Source organism: Ctenocephalides felis, unplaced genomic scaffold, assembly GCF_003426905.1.
Source record: "Ctenocephalides felis isolate EL2017-DRISC unplaced genomic scaffold, ASM342690v1 CF-g0.4_SCAFFOLD_01492, whole genome shotgun sequence".
Taxonomy (NCBI): domain Eukaryota; kingdom Metazoa; phylum Arthropoda; class Insecta; order Siphonaptera; family Pulicidae; genus Ctenocephalides; species Ctenocephalides felis.
In genome coordinates, this window is record NW_020537646.1 from 43,529,390 (window position 1) to 43,545,913 (window position 16,524).

Sequence of the window (16,524 nt, forward strand, 5' to 3'; positions counted from 1 at the left end):
AATTACTAAACTTGTTTATATCTCCAATAAAATTTCTATGTTGGTCAATAAAATTTCATGATAAATTTAATAATAACAAGTTTTTAGGTTAGGTTACTTACCTTTACAATCGAAGTCATAAAACACTTTAAATCACTTTATCACTTTAACTATTATTTATTCTTGCAGACAGATGCCGACCTTTATTTTCAAAGCACTAACAATTTTAATGATATGATCCGACTACAAAAATTTAGCTACCGCCATCTTTTCCGAAGACATAGAACTCGATTTTTAATTCTAATTTAATATAATAATTCAATTGCACTTACATCATTCGTTTTGCAAAGTCTTACGAAGAGCATACCTTATAGCAGGTGTTACAGTGAAAAATATTATTTTATAATACGAATATTATTCTTGTCAATTTAAAATTTCCGGTATGCAATATGTATGCATTCATACAACAAATAAATTACCCGGTGCACAATTATGCAGTGCTGTTATTTAAAAGATAATGACAATTGCATAATAATTAGAATATATCATAAACATATTTATTAGTCATTTTGTTTTTAAGTGAAAAATATGTGCATAAAGTTGCTGCTGAATAGAAGTCGGATTTTCTCAATAATATAGAAAAGTGAGTACATTGAAATAATTTCCGATTTTTTGGGTTATAAATAATTCATACAAACTTGGTTTTGTATAAATTTAGTGTGAATTTTAATATGTTTTTTCATTAAGAGTGATTATAATAGCATGCTGAAGATATGCTCGAAACATCTTTAGATATTTTTTGTTGATAAAGAATTGTGTCCTTTAGTATGTAACAAAAATAAGCAAAGTTATGTTCTATTTAGTGCAAATCTTCTAATAATTATAGTGCAAATGCGAGTTTGTATATTTATTAGTTTACGAATTGCAATTAATTATCCGAAACTTTAGATATTTTATAAAAACATTGTCTCAACCAACAATTTTATTTTAGGCCAGGAAATCTGCTTTGCTAATTTGTTTTCTCGACGTTTCAAGTCATTCTAAATCGCTTGAGACCAAAACTAAAAAACGTATATGTTTGTATATGTATAACATTGGATTTAGCATTTTGTCGAATTTTCTCTAAACTGGCCGAATTGGATTTCAAAACTTTCAAAGCCATTCGATCAAACTCGATAAAAACTCGGGTTGATATGTTTTGGGCGACTATCGGCCGAGCCGTTTCTTCACAATTAGTATATTATATGTGTATACGTATGAAATTGTTCATACATATTCTAGCCAAACATCCTGACCCGATTTTAAACATTCAAAAAGATTAAAAAGTGTTTGGTTAAGATCATCCGAGTAATTTCTCGTGATAACTAAAAATTTTTTGACGACTTTCAAAAAATGTGCGATGTTCGAAGTCATAGTTTTCAAAATTATCCTAATATATCACGCTACGAAAAGTGGTCTAACAAATGTCAAGGTTCCGAATAGTGTGTGTTGTGTGAAAATTTTATTATTTATTATTTTATTTTATTATTATTTTATCTATGGTTTTATTTTAAACTAGTTGATATTGGTATTTTGCCTTGAGGCAAGTTACATGAACTTCCCGATATGCGTAAATAATCGACTCAGTCAATAAAAAATACAATAATTTATGAGTGATTAAAAGTATTCCGAGTGGATTTATTACAAATATTTGAAAACGAACGAACACGGTAACTTGGAGACTCGAAGTATTTTCTAAAAGCAAATTTTCACAAATCAATAATTTTAATAATTAAACCGGTTTCCGTAGGACTTTAATGGTTTAGTATGTTCATTAACACGAAGTAATCTCTTGTTTTACTAAGTAAATCGTTTAATTTTAACAATCGTTAAAAAAAAAAAAAATTCGATTAATTTTTTAAATTAAACTTCTTATCGTAAGGCCGTAATATTTCAGTAAGTTCTATAAGACCATGATATATATTTCTAAAAAACATTCCATAAAAATTATCTTAAATTTTTTTTCAACATTTAATTACAAGAAAACGGCCCGGTCGATCTTTATCAAAAACTAATCAGCACGATTCCCACCCAATGTTTTTCGAACGGTTTTTGAATTTTCAAAATCGATTCAGAATTGCGGGCTAAACGTGGACGAAAAGTTTTTGACTTTTCTGCTATTTATAAAGAAACGGCTTGGCCAATCGTCGCACAAAACTGACAAATAATAGTCCTCATCGAGATGCATCGAATGGCTCTTAAATTTTTGAAATCGGTCCAGCCGTTTTTGAGAAAACATTGATTTACGGCAAAAGAAAGCGGCAAAAATAGACAAACCGAAACAGTGAACTATTCCGACGTTGACATCACATATCTTTTTATTTGATCACTTGGCAAAAATGGGCCAGCGGTGGCAATATCGGTTAGGACGTGGGCTATCACCAACTAGTCCTGGGTTCGCTGGAATTGATCCCGCTACCACAGTAGCCCGACATCAGGCAGCTTTGATGTCAAATTCTACTTGAGTTGCATATATAATAAAAACGTTTGCAAATACTTCAAGTATAGATAATTAGTCATAACTGGACTGGACAACTACTGGGTTGCCATCCATATGATAAAAAAGTCAGAACAATTACTGAATGTCCTAACTGTGACAGATTGCAATTAAAATAAAAATTACAAAAAAAAACTTGGTAAGAATGTTTGAAGCTTGGTCGGGATGTTTCACAATATCCACTGTATAGTCCTGAACCTTTTGATTACTTGTTCAGATCTTTACAAAACTTCTTGTATGGCTATCAATTCAATGTTTTTTTTTTTTAATTTTATTGGCCTCGCTTACATGGAGCATTTAGCCACCTACAACATTTCTTTATTTATTCGACATTATTTTTAATTCTATTTCTTACTTCTAATTCTAATCAATTTTAACTAAACATTTCAAATTCTAACTCAAGACATTATTTTATTTCAAATACTTCTTCTATTAATTCGTTTTTACTCATTCTTCTTCCTTCTAAATCCATCTTCTTCATTTTTCTACTAATGCTATTGCGTCTTCTTCTAATTTTTTTAGCTTGATACTATTTTTTTCTAATTCATACATACTAACTTATTCAATTACAATTCTATATTATCATATACAAATTCTTTATTACAATTCATTACTTTATTAGAAAGTGCCTGAAATCGAACCAACGATCTCTGGCATGTGAGTCGGACATGCTAACCATGAGCTATGTCCGCCACAAAATTCATTGGTTAAGATTGTGTCTAATTGAACCTGATTAAGTTTTTTGCTAATAAAAACTAAAAATTGTTTAAAAATGGGAAAAATATACTGCTTCAAAGATGACAAGAGGTGATTGAGCAGTTTAGTTCCATGATTAAATTATAAGTCTTTAAATTTATAGCAAAAATCCGCACTTTGTTGCCAATCTGTTTTTTTAACACACTTGATTTTACGTTAATCGATTGCAATCTTATACAATATAGTTGTCATAAACAATAATATAATAATAATTGTCAAACAAGTTATGTTTCATGGCCAACATTACAAATTAAAAATGTCCGATCTTGAACATTATAGTAGCAGATGCGTAGTTGTGGCAAATGCTTCTATATTCAAATTGACACGAATAAATACAATATATTTTTGTATAACAATTCTTTAACATTTCCGTTAATATTATTTTCCATCGATCCAACAAATAAACATCGTATTGTTAAATCAACAATTGTGTGAAGATCGCTGATAAATCGCCTATCTTTGATAAAAACTCAACTCTGGTGTTCGTTATCAAAATGAACAGTCTTGTCAAAACATTCGTCGTCAGATCATTTCATTCAAGTTACGAAAGTCGTTCGATTAGTACCGATCAATTAAATTAATTAATTTTTAAGTGAATAATATATGTTCCGTTAGATATTTCTAACACTTTTTAAAATTAACTTGTTGCGGTGTCGGGGTAAATGATGATAGTGCTATTTGGCGAATGTTCGGTCAATAGAAACTTTGTGATATTAAAAAATAAAACTTTTTATAAACAGTTTTCGATAAGAACTCATTTAGTGTTACGTTATTGAAGGAAACAATTGTGTTTTTATACTATAACGAAAAAAAGTTACTATCATCGTCACAAGACAGTTATCACAGTATGTATTTGTTTTTGTACCTTTGCTATCTGCTTTAATAACGCACATGGCTTTTGTGTCGTGCGATTGCATTTTTAAATTATCAACAAATGCAAATTATTTCAATTCAATGTGTTCTGTACTCATCGCATTTAAAATAAGTTCTATTTAAATATAGTATGAACATTTAATCAGGGCCTCGAATAAAAAAAAACATATATTTGATCTATAATTTTTGTACAATTCATAAAATTTAACTTATCGAATAATAATCATCAAAAATAATATTTTTTGTATTATTATTATAAAATGAATTATATGATAAAAGTTAATTAGAGTTGCATAAGATATATATGTTATAATTACTAGGAATATAAAACTTGCTTTTAAGGAAAACTTTGCTTGAACTCCTCGATACGCGTAAATAATCGTCTTAATCTTTATCATATATACCTATTATAGATCATTTCTGAGTGATCTATAGGTATACCGAACTCCTATCACAGGTTATTCAATTTTAACATAATTTCTAAAAGCGTGTCTTTTTATTCCAAATTTTAAATTTTTATAAAAAAATCACTTCGTATGTCTATGATATTTGTGGACCAAAAGTGGTCCATACAGGGTCCCAGGGGTCTATGGTAACGTGCGTAGAAAAAAATGCGCGTAAGGTTCACACGCGATTGAATTAAAACTTATTTGCTACTGCACAAATAGCAAATTTAAGTTAAGTAAAAATAAATACATCATATAACAATTTTGAATAATATTTATTGGTAATATGGTAACACTCGTGATGTATACATTTATTAGTGTCAACCATTATACACATTTATATAATGATAAATTATGAATTGTATATTTATAATAGCATTAAAAATATGTATAATATTTAAAAACGATAATGTAATTAAAGTCATACTTCAAATATGACATGATCGGTTTGTCATTGTAATTAGCATTTAGAAATGAACCTTTATTAGAGAAATGAACATAATTGCTGATTAATAAATTCTATAATATTAGTTCACGCAGTGGATTATGTTAAACAATGCCTAAACAACTATTGTTTTGCAACTTCATTTATCCTGCAATAATTGTGTTTGAAGAACTTTATATAATTAAAATTAAATGCTTGCATTTTTTTACTGTATCGCTGGCGATTTAATCTAATTTTTTGAACAGCTGTAATAACTGTCTTGTCTAAAAAATATTTTCTATTTTAATAACTTCAAAAATTTATAGAAACTACGAATAATATAAAAACGGCTCGGCACAAATGTTTAATTTGTATTTTTATTTTCAAAGAAAAGGGTAAAATATTCTTTTGATTCAAGCATTTTTTAATAAATCAAGATTTGTACTACGATGTAACTTTAAAATATTTATTTATCGATGCCGATTTCCTTGTTGATATCGGTACGCATACAACGTTGATGCCGGTCTCTCTATCCACATACACGACGACTAATCACAATTGACCCGTATAGAAATGATCTCATCGAGAGCGAATGACAAACAGTTCAGGCGTAACGGACTTCAGTTGCATTTGTACGTATTTACACCCTAGCCGCGTCTAAAGAAGTTTTACTTCAAAAAGTTCAGTCAGTGTATTGCAACACACAATGTTAATAAATCTTAACTTTATATCTACAATAAAAAGTCATATACAATATTATACCTTCGACTAAAAATGTATAAAGTTGTCGTTGTGCAGGCATTTAACATGCAATGATTTTATATGATGGGTTTTGAAAGTTTTATGCTTAGAATTGTTTTTTGCGTTAATTCATACTTTTATTAAATGTAAAACAGAGATTATAATACATAGAAAAGCGGGTTAGCGTTATCACCGAACACCTAAGTAAAAAGAGATGGAAGCTCTCGTCTAATTACATCTTGATGTAAGATTGATGTAATATAAGTAAACTTTACAAAATTATCGCCAAATGTTGTTTCTTAAAAATTTACTTATTGCTTACTTTAATTTGTCATCTCAATCATTTTTTATTTTTTAACATTTTTTTTTTTAACAGCAATCAGAACCTTACGTTCTATGAGCTGTTGGGCTGAAACTTCTCCTTACTTCATATTTTTTAGATGGTAACCCAATGGTTAATCCATCCATATTTGATGATTTTTGTTATTAGAATTAATCTATTAGGATTGACTTTTTTATTGGTGCAGCAATGCCGGGCAAGGGCTATTTTCACTTGGAAACATATTGCTATCTATATTTCCAAATGAAAATTGTTGTCACTGGTGCCTGACAACAGGCTGCTCGAAATGGGTATCGAACCCGGGACCTCTGATTCAGATCCCGTCGCTCTTAACCGCTTACCTACGGGCGAGCCCAAATGTTCGAACATATGTATTTTTATTTTAAATGTATAATACCGAACTTTAGGACAGTTAAAAGTTCATAAAATAATCTATAATTGATTAAATAGGGTGTTCATGGCAAAACCCAAGGGGTCCACGGCATAAAAAAGTTCGGGAACCTTTGGTTTGGACAAATATCTATATGCAAAGTTTCATTAGAATTGTAAAAAAATCCCGGCTGATTATCGTCAAAATCTAATCGGCATGATTCCCAAATGATACCTTTTAAACAATTTTTGACTTTTCAAAATTGATTCAGAATTTTTTTCTAAAACATGCACGAAAAATGTATTGCTTATATGATAATTATATGAAACGGCTCAGCCTATCGATTGTCTCGCAATCTAATCAATCCATTCATTATTGAATGTATTACTTTTATTTGATTCTTTACATTAAATTTTATTCCCGTATACAAAGCATTCATTTGATTTTGGCGAAGAATATTATTATTATAATAAAAACTGATATCACTGCTGCATTATGCAAGGTAGATTACGCCAAAGCTTTTCATCATTTGTGCTAAAAGTTTTAAAAAAAATTCCTCAAATATCAAAATGTTCAAAATATTGGAATTAAAATGTATTGCCAAAAAAAATTTTTTTTTGCGCTAAACTATAAAAAATCGCGTGGAAAACGAGAATATTTTTTTTTCCTGGCAAAAAAGCATCAAACTGATGCATTTCTAAAATGCTGTGTTTCCAAAATACTTTATAGAAATATCAGAACATTTTCGTTCTAAAACAAGTGTAAGAAAACATTTACTATTTTAAATTCCAATCCAAGTTTATCAACGTTTCATATGCGTTGGTGAGATGTAACATCCAATGATCAACGGTGAGTCTGAGTACTGATAAGATATATATAATATACATCTAGATATAATATATATATATATATATATATATATATATATATGTATACAGAGATGTCCAACTGAAAACAAATTAGTGCCTTGAACAAATATTTGTTTTGTTATCTTCACAATTTATAAAAATGTATTTTTGGGTATTTTAAAAATGTTTAATTATATTGAGAAAGAGAATATCATATATGGTACTACTATTCCAACAATTATTACATTTAAAGCGCACTCGAACATAAGCATTTAAAAATCAAAGGAAAATTTTCTCGTATTTCTACAATGTAGGTAAACATTGTTTGTTTACCCTAATAAAATATAAATCGCGCGTCACAAATTGTACGTGAATACCTGTCTATCTAGTTATCTCGAATCTCGTAACCTTTTCATGACGTTGAAAGGCGATATAGTATATTTTCAAACTGTTTTTAAGTCATAATTCATATATTATCGAAGCAAAGTGCGTATTAAATAATTAATTTTTAACTTTTTGAAGCAGAAGTTTAGGATCTTGCGAGAAAATCCTATTTGCTAATTTTATATTTTTTCAACGTTTTCAAGTTATTTTGAATTGAACGAGCCTATTTATGTCCTCTCATTGAGGTTCCCAAAAACGGCTAAACCGATTTCAAAAACATAAATGCCATTCGATGAATGTTAAGTTTTAATAAAAATAAAAAAAAGTTATAATAATGAAATCAGTTTTCTAATACGAAAAACGCAGAAATTTTTGTCCACGTTTTAGCTAAAAATCTTGAATCTATTTGAAAATTTCTAAACTAATTCGAAAGAAAGATCACGTTTGTTTGTAATTGATAATTAAACAATTTTTCTCGCGATTCTAATAAAACTTAATATAAGACCTGGTCTTAATAAACATACTAAAATATTATAGTCCCGCGAAAAGTGATTTATTCAACTTGTAAATTTAGAATAATCAGTTGCGCTTTTAGAAAATATTCGGTATATGTATTTGGCAGGAGTTTGTTTTGTTTGGTCAAAATTTTGCTCAAAATTGAATAATCTGCAACAGTTTCTTTTACAATATGGCGCTCTACAGCAACTAGATATACTTATAAATTTTTGTCTTATTGATTGAGTCGATTATTTAAACATATCAGGAAGTTTAGCAGGTTGCCTTAATGGCAAAATGCCACTCACAACAAGTTCATTACTGTTTCAACCGAATATGACTAATCAACTTGACAACAAAATGCACACCTGACTTAAATAAAAAAAATCTATATTACAATGAAATGAATGGAATGCTTGCAGTCATTGTCATAATAGCTTAGTTGATAAAACAAAAATGTTTTAACATCTTAGAATGAAATTTAATAAAATATTTCTAGAATTTAATTTCCGTGTAAATATATAAATATATAATCAACGACAATGTTGAGTCATGAATAAGACTAATACAATGGAAAATAAAACAATGTTGTTCATATGTATACTGTTATATATATTTAGCTTTGTATATTTATGTTTATTTTTATTTGCATAATTTGTTATCTGTTTGTAGAATCTATTTGTATACATAGATGTCCAACTGAAAACAAATTAGTGCCTTGAACAAATATTTGTTTTGTTATCTTCACAATTTATAAAAATGTATTTTTGGGTATTTTAAAAATGTTTAATTATATTGAGAAAGAGAATATCATATATGGTACTACTATTCCAACAATTATTACATTTAAAGCGCACTCGAACATTATGAATCAAATAAATTGATTTTCAAATGTCTTCTGGAAAAGGAATCATGGACCCTGCTTAACAAGTCCAAAGACTCAAATACAATGTTCGACAACTTTATTTCTACATTTTTATTCAACTTCAATCAAGCTTTTCCTCTCATTAAGGAAAACCGTTGCCCAAAAAATTATACTTCAACTCCTTGGCTAACTAAAGGGTTGAGAATTTCACTTAAAAGATTAGCATTTCTTGAGAGATTATCGGTACATAATAATAACATGGTTATAATTTTATTTTTGGAAATATAGGGCAACTTTAAATGATCTAATCAATTTAGCGAAGATCAAATTCAACGGAAAATTAATTTTTAATTCAGCAAATAAACAGAAAACAATTTGGTCCTTAATTAACTCGGAAATCAACACAAACTAAATCTTCACAGATTGATTGTCTTACAATTAACGGACAACAGATATTGATAAGGTAGTCATATCTAATAAATTTAATCACTTTTTTGTCACCGAAGCGTCTAAATAACAAGCGCAATCAACTCGATCACCACTAGTTCGACTAAAACTTTATCCGCGCGAAATAATTCTACATTCGTTCTTTATCCTGTAATTTAGAAAGAACAAAAGCAAACCTTTCTATCGAAAAAGTTACTAGTTCAGCGGGTCCTGATCAGATAACTAGTCTTATTCTTAAAGAATTCTATCCCTTTTTCATAGATAATTTATGTTATGTTTAAATAAATGCTTCGATGAAGGAATATTTCCATTCCACCTCAAGCATTCAAAGATTTTTCCACTTCATAAGAAAAATAATAAAGACGATATAAATATTACCGTCCCATTTCCCTCTTGAACTCTTTCGAGTAAAATAATTGAAAAAAATCTTGCATACTAGGTTACGTCTTTTCTCAATAAATATAATATTTTGTTCAAGAATCAGCATGGTTTCCGAAAGAACCATTCTACTTCCCACTCAATTTATAATTTAGTCATAACATCATTGACTCCTTCGAAGAAGCCACATATTGTACTGCGATATTTTGCGATCTGTCCAAAGCTTTCGATAGTATTTCTCATCAAAGACTTCTTAACAAATTAGAAAATTGTGGTATTCGCGGACGTTCGCTCAAACTATTTAAATCTTACCTGTCTATCGAACACAAAGCGTTTACTTAATAACGATCACGAGCAAATAATTTCGGATAAACTGACAAGTACATTGGGCGTGCCCCAAGGATCAATTTTAGGGCCTCTCTTATTCTCATATATATTAATGATTTACCTCATTGTACAAATCTTTGTGATTTATTCTTTGCGGATGATACCAGCGTTATCATCAAGGCCAAATCTCTTAATGAATTACAACATAAATTAAGCGTGGTTATGTCAGAACAACGAAATGGTTTTGTGAAAATTCTAGTTCTCAATAATGATAAGACCCAAATCATATCTTTTTGTACAAAAATCGTTCAGCCAATAATATACTTCTTTAACCATCAATAATTCAACACATAATTTTTCGCAAGTATCAAAGTTCTTGTTGGTATCCATATTAATAATAATTTAAAGTGGTCTGATCATATCTCTATCTCTCTATCACCAACTTATCTAGACATGTTTCATGTTGCGCACCCTAAAACCCAAACTTGGGTTTAAATTGCTTACTTTCAGTTTATTATAGCAACTTTGTTCTCACGTTTCATACGGCATTCAATTCTGGGGTTTTTCATCCAAACTAATTAAAATATTTAGCTTCAGAAAAGAGCTATTCGAATAATTTTTTCCTTGCCCAGTAAAGCCTCCTGCAGACCCATATTTAAAAAATACAATATTCTAACTGTCCCAGCATTTTTATGCTGGTAACATTAACTTTCATCAAAAACAATTCGAAACTTTTTTGATATGGCTTCGTCCTCAAATTACAAACACTAGACACAAACTATTAAGGCGCGTACATATAAATTAGCCAGCTCTTTCAATACGATCGACGGTCTAGGTATTCAGCTTATGAATAACTTCCACTCAATATTCGAAACTTAGACAGCAAAAAATTTCATGCTTCCTAGTTAACTTTTTAAAGACATAGCTTTTTATGACATTACTGAATTTTCTCAATTTGAATTCAATAAATATTTCTTGCATAATCCTTATCCTGTATCTATGTAGTCTGACCATTTGATCGCCTGTACAACCATTATTTTTTTTCATTTTTTTATTGCTATTTTATTAATTTAAATTTTTTACGGTTTAAATGAGTATAACTTTCAACCTTGTGCAAGAATTTTGAGCTTGACTGGTGGCAAATAGACTTTAATATGATGAACTTGATGATGAACATTGTATTTTAATGTTCGAATGCTTTTTTTCAGCTCTTTTTCAGAAGCGACATTCGTGCCAGCTACTATGATTATTATAAAATACTATCTTTTAATATTAACTATGAATAAGCTTGACAAGAGCCTGAAATAATATCTATTATTATTGATTACGGCTTGCTTATGAATAAATAAATAAATAAATAAATAAATATATATTCTTATCTGAAATATTCAGTTTTAATATTATAATTATATCTTTATGTTAACATTGATATATTTAAAATAATTCAAATATAATTGCAATGCGCGGTTGATAAATTATAAGAATGCAAATTTAGTAAATAAGTTTACATTAACAAAATATTACAAATCTATACCATAACTATTGAGTAAACTTTCGTGATTTTTATTTTCTGAAAATCGAAGAATATATAATATTTTATGTGCTACAAATCTGCTTGAAAACTTAATGGAAATTAGGTGGTGATTCAACTAATGTTTTCACATATATATAAACATCGGAATAATATGTTGACTGTTAAATACATTTTAAACATTATATATCTAAACATTTAGTGCAACCTATAGTTAATGTTGTTTTTTTATGATCAAATGGGGTTAATGGGCTCAGTGCTGGCGTAATTAGTTCGGACGTGGGCTAGAATAAACTACTCCCGGGTTCGCTGGTTCGATCCCATCCACGGCCAAGTCTGACATATGGCAGCTTTGATGTCAAATTTTGAGTATAGTTAATAATATAATTGTCAAAACGATTAATGAATGTTTTAATATGACAGATCGTAATGAAAAGTACAACAAAAAAGGTCATTTGTCTTTAAATATCTAATTTTGTCCTTGTATATGAATCAAATTTGCGACTTCCATAAATTTAATTGAGCTTGATTTTAATTTTCATATAAACAAAAAAAAAAAAACAAAATATTGTGACATTCATAATACTGAGAAATATTAAATTTATTAAATTTGCAAATAACTTGCAGGAATTTTATGATTTTGGTCTAAAAATTTGAATAGAAACATTCCTGTGTGAGTACGTAATAGAGAAATATTCCCCTACGGGGGAATTAATAACTTTTACTTGAAAATGTCAAAAATTTTAAATACGGATACCGATCAGATGGATTTAGAATGCTCCCCAGTCAAACCGAAAAAGGTCTATACGAGTGCTAACAAGTATAAGAGGTCTAATACAGATATTGTTGAAGAAGATTCTTTACATCAGAAAAATGACTCAATTTCCCTAAATGAATTTAATCAAGAAGCAACCACCAGTAAGGATTCAGAATGGTTTGAAGTAAGAAACAAAAAATTCAAAAGAAATTAAATGAAGAATCAACATGCAAAAAACATCTTCAAATTCGAACTACTGGCTAAACCCAACTCCCACAAGCAATATATATGAAGTTTTAGCTAATCCTAATACCGAAGACTCGAGTGATAAATGCAGCCCAGTTAACAGACCGCCGCCAATTTTTATACATGAGGTACGTGATATCAAACCATTAGCTCAACTCTTAGAATGTGAAGCAAAAAATCTTTATCAAATAAAAGTTATTGACGAACGAAACTAGGGTTAGAGTTAATCTTGATAATGCTAAACTTTACAATAAAATTCTCAAACTTCTGAAAGAGAGGGGTACTCAAATGCATTCTTTCCAGGAGAAATGTAAAAGAACGTTCAAAATAGTGGTTAAAAACCTACATTTCAGCACGGATACAGATATGCTCAAAAATGAAATACAACAGTTAGGTCACAAAGTCGTTCGTATTGAGAACATTAAAAGCAGAATCTCAAAATTCCCTCTGAACATGTTTTTAATTGAGCTTGAACAACAGCCTAATAATAAAGATTTTTATAAAATTGATTTTTTATATAAAACTAAAGTAGAAATAGAGGCAAAGAGGTTCTCTAGAGAAATTGTTCAGTGCACTCGCTGCCAAAGGTATGGTCATACCAGAAATTATTGCCACCGCACCCCCAGATGCGTTAAATGCGCTCAAGATCACTTGACAGAAAAATGCAAGTGGGAAAAAAAGGTCGACCGTGAAAGTGTGTCCTTTGTAATGAAAATCACCCTGCTAACTATAAAGGCTGTCACGTCTATAAAGAATATATTGAAAAAAAAAACACTTCATTACGTCAGAAAACAAGTAATGTGCAAAATTTAAAACCAAATGCTACTTTAAGACCGGGCGTAACTTACTCCAATATTACTAGAAAACAACACAACTTTACCTACTGACTCAACGAACTCAATAAACAATAGTAACTCTGAAAACAATACTAACAATAAATCTAATGACTTAACAGAACTTAAAAACATGATTAAAATATTGACAGAACAAATGGGCATAATGCTTAATTTACTAACAACAATTTTATCTAATAAAAAATAATTATGTCTATGCAACTAACAATTTGCATATGGAACTCGAACGGCTTGAGCAATCATGTCCATGAACTCAAACAATTTTTAACTACCAATGACGTAGACATTATGCTAATTTCCGAGACGCATTTTACCGAGACAAATCACAATATTCGTTTTCCTAATTATCACACATATACCACAAATCACCCGGACGACAGACCTCACGGTGGCACTGCCATTATCATAAAGTCAAACATAAGACATTACGAGACAGAACCTTTTTATACTGACTACATACAATCGACAAATGTTTTAATTGACCTAATGACTCACAAAATTACAGTATCGGCAATCTATTGTCCGCCAAGGCACATTATTACTGAAAATCAGTTTACAACTTTTTTTACCAGCCTTGGAAATTTGTTTATTGCGGGAGGTGATTATAACGCAAAGCACACATTTTTGGGGATCTAGACTAATAACACCTAGAGGCCGTCAATTGTATAATACAATAAATAATAATAATCTTCGGACATTTTCTACGGGTGAGCCCACATACTGGCCAACTGATTTGAACAAAATTCCAGACCTCCTCGATTTTTTGTAGCCAAAAATATTAAAAACGAGAGTGTTGAAATAAATTCAAGTCTGGATCTCAGTTCTGATCATTCACCAGTAATTCTTAAATACTCCACTAATACTCCAACCAAAGTCATGAGTTCGCTTACAAACAAATTTACCGATTGGCTTCTTTTCCAAGAATACATCGAAGACACCATTAACTGTAATATTCCATTAAAAAGTGAGAATGATTTGAATATCGGTATCAACAACTTCACAAATACATTAATTGCAGCAGCTAAAATATCGACTCCTATTCTAAATCACAATCACAGTCACTCTGTGCCCATAGATATTAAAAAAATCATTGCACAGAAAAGGAAATTAAGAAGAATTTGGCAAATAACTAGATCACCGGAAGATAAAAGAAAATTTAACAGTGCATGCAGAGACCTGAAAAATTTAATAATAAATTATAAAAATGTTTCTTTTGAAAACTACTTACATAATCTTTCTGCAAGTAGTGAAACAAATTATTCTCTTTGGAAAGCAACCAAAAAATTGAAAAGACCAATTGTACCAATTCCTCCTTTAAGAAAAACAGACGGTTCATGGGCAAGAAGTCCAGAAGAAAAAACTAATGCATTCGCCGAACACCTGCGCCTCACATTTCAGCCATTTTCACGTAAATGCAACTCTAATGATGAACAATTCATTTATGATTTTCTTCAGGATTCACCGTCGCTAGTGACTCATGATGTTAATCGTTTTACTGCGGCTGAAGTAACCCAAGAAATTGCAAAAGCAAATTCTAGAAAATCACCTGGACCAGACCGGATTTCTATTAAAATGCTTAAAGAACTTCCAAGAAAGCTATTAGAATGCTCACAATAATATATAACTCTATACTGAGAATGAAAACTTTTCCGCAGTCTTGGAAAAGAGCTAAAATAATCCTTATAGTGAAACCAGGTAAAGACCCTTATCTATTATCTTCCTACCGGCCGATAAGTTTATTGTCTTGCATATCGAAAATATTTGAAAAGCTAATTCTTCAACGGATTAAAATAATCCTACAAGAACAAAGTTTTATTCCGAACCATCAATTTGGGTTTCGCGACAAACATTCAACAATTGAGCAAGTTCACAGAATAATAAACGTAATTAACAATGCGCTGCATAATAAAGAGTACTGTTCTGCGGCTTTTTTGGATCTCAAGCAGGCATTTGACAAAGTATGGCATACCGGATTAATGTATAAAGTTAAAAGATGTTTACCAGATTCTTTATTCCTATTAATAAAATCCTATTTACAAAATAGAAACTTTTTTGTCAGCATCGCCGATACGGACTCAAATATTACCGAAATTAATTCTGGAGTGCCTCAAGGGAGTGTCCTCGCCCCAACACTATTTTTAATTTTTACAGCTGATTTTCCAACTTCAACTGACACGAGTTTAGCCACATTTGCTGATGATACGTGCATCATCGCCACAAAAAAAGATCCGACTGCAGCTTCCAACAGCCTTCAGCACCATCTCAGCTTAGCTGAGAAATGGTTTTCGTTGTGGAGGATAGAAGTAAATAGCACAAAATCAGTCCATATAACTTTCACGCTTCGCACCCAAACTTGCCCAGCAGTTGTACTCAACGATGAAATTATTCCGTCCAAAGAATCAATAAAGTATCTCGGCATTCACTTAGATAGGAAACTCAACTGGAAAGTACACATAAAGAACAAAAAACAACAAATAGATCTAATCTTCAAAAATTATTATTGGCTCTTAAACAGAAAATCAGAATTATCAACTTACAACAAATTACTTATATATAAGGCTGTGATCAAACCCGTGTGGACCTACGGATTACAACTTTGGGGTACTGCTAAAAAGAGCAATTTAAACATAATACAACGAGCACAAAACAAATTCCTGCGGCAAATATTAAACGCTCCTCACTACACGCCAACATGGATTCTCCCAAAAGACACGGGTATACCTACAATTCAAGAACATATATCAATGTTTGCCTGTAATTATAAGAATAGAATTGACGCACATCCAAACCAACTAGCATGCAACTTATACCAGGAAGGCCAGCCGACCAGGCTCAAAAGGAAATACCTCGAGATTTATTATAGTTTATTTATATTTATATTTATTTTTTTCTTATATTTGTCTTTAGTTTTTTCTTTTTATATATTA

General features: G+C 30.2%; 1 protein-coding gene across 2 annotated transcripts in view; it reads left to right on the forward strand.

Annotated features, from left to right (window-relative positions):
- The first annotated feature begins 528 nt into the window (after window positions 1-528).
- Window positions 529-16,524, forward strand: part of LOC113370485 (MFS-type transporter SLC18B1-like) — a 36,913-nt gene continuing 20,917 nt past the window's right edge. Inside the window, exon 1 of one of the 2 annotated variants that reach the window (XM_026611156.1) lies at window positions 529-622. The gene's annotated coding sequence lies outside the window, so the exon portion shown is untranslated. Of the gene's footprint in view, window positions 623-3,983; window positions 4,117-16,524 lie in introns of those variants that run through there. The other variant, XM_026611155.1, reaches the window with a different exon arrangement.